At 39.9% G+C, this 1,767-nt stretch overlaps 1 protein-coding gene across 1 annotated transcript in view; it reads left to right on the top strand.

Moving 5' to 3' along the window:
* The window catches only part of LOC102195290 (dynein heavy chain 5, axonemal-like), an 82,249-nt gene that overhangs the window by 5,389 nt on the left and 75,093 nt on the right, over positions 1-1,767 (top strand).

Here is a 1,767-nt window from a genome sequence, read left to right as displayed (position 1 = left end):
GTGATCTTCATGTGACGTGTTTTTAAACTGCACTTTAGTTCTGAAAGTGCCTCTCGTTAAAACCTGGACTCTGATTAGATGCTGAGCAGGACATTGGATGGACTGAAGCAGAGTCTGGGACCTCAGTAATTATTAGTGCACAAAGCAGCAAATATGTGAAGCTCCGTTAATGCTGAACCACAGCTACAGGTTGAAGAGCAACACCTCAGGTTATCTGGGACCAGCGTCAGTTTCCACCAATATAACTGAAGCTGTTTTTACCTGTAATGCTGGAATAACCTATTGAATCACATGATCAGTGTTTACAATCTGTTTACTGAGGTTTGAACTCTCCTCTGTGCTTCTGCTTTGAGCAGCACGTTGTGCTTCTGCCTGTTTAAATAAAGTTTTGCTGCCTGCTTTCTTATGCTGGAGTTTGAATTCATGTTTTAAAACAGTTTGAGCTTCCTGTTTGTCTGATTTACTTGATTTGCGTCTCATATCTGAATCGTGTTGTCGTGGGTCTGCATGTGTTACAGTGTTAATGGAGATGACCCAGCGACTTAAAGTGAGCTGTTTAATGAATAAAGGCTGGTAATCGATGATGATGCGAAAAGGCAAATAAAGAAACCTCTTACTAGAAAACTTTACTGACTCGAAACACAATAAGCTAAAGAAAAAGAAGAACTTGTCATGTTTCCGCTGTGTGGCAGGAAGGTTTAGGACCCAAATGCAGGACACAGAACACAAGAGAGGTAAACTGAGAGAGGCAGCTTTTATTGCTGTTGAAAATCCAAACGTGATGAATAAGGACATATAACCAAAACTGGAAACTAGAAACTAAGACCAGAAAACACAGGAAACCAGGAAGCTACAAAACTCAGAACAGACTCTGGAATAAATGGGGACACAAGGAGCTCGGAGAAACACACACAGCACAAAGAAGTGGTACAACGCAACTGAGAGCAAGGAAAATACACTAAGGGATAACAAGAGAATAGGACACACCTGTGAGCACAACAAGACCAGGGGAAGCAAAACTAGACACACTGGCTGTATCCCAATTCAGGGTCTGCAGCCTTAAAGTACGCAGCCTCAACTAGGGCTGGGTATCGTCACTGATTTCTAGAATCGATTCAATTCCGATTCACAAGGTCCCGAATCGATTTGATCCACGATTCGATTTAATTCGATTCGATTCAATTCGATTCAATTCTATTTGAATCTGGGAAATTTTGACAGCCAGAAATATTATAATTCAGATCAGTACATTTACATATTTTTGTATCTATAAAAAGGAAGCTGACACACGCAAGACTTTATCGAAGGTGTGAGCGTCACAGCAGAGGCCTTTGTGTCAAAGTAGCTGAAGATAAAACACAGAAAAACATGAAGGTGATTTTCCTGGCCTGGGATTTTATAAAAATATTCTGCAGTACATCAAAAACGAAAGAAAACCATTAATCAACATATGAACATTACCTCTGAAGTTACAGCGGTTTTATTAGAGACACGGCTAAGCGTTTTGCATTTTGGATAATTTTAAAAAGTTTACATTTGTTCAGAAGCCTATGGAACGGCAGAAATTAGGTTTTCTTTTCGGAAGTATATAAAACGAAAAAAAAAAAGTCGTCCGACAGCGCTGTAAACAACGGTAGACTTATGGGTAACAAGCAAGCGAATAATGACGAAAACAGATTTTTAGACGGGAAACTGTTGTTGAAGTACAGAGAGAGAGAGAGAGCTGTGCATCGTGGTTGAAGCAAAACAGTAAAAGTCAGAGTGAAT

Source organism: Pundamilia nyererei, unplaced genomic scaffold, assembly GCF_000239375.1.
Source record: "Pundamilia nyererei isolate P.nyererei 1_Seehausen unplaced genomic scaffold, PunNye1.0 scaffold00281, whole genome shotgun sequence".
NCBI lineage: Eukaryota > Metazoa > Chordata > Actinopteri > Cichliformes > Cichlidae > Pundamilia > Pundamilia nyererei.
Note: the sequence above shows the minus strand (reverse complement) of the source record. Positions and strands in the feature narration are given on the sequence as shown.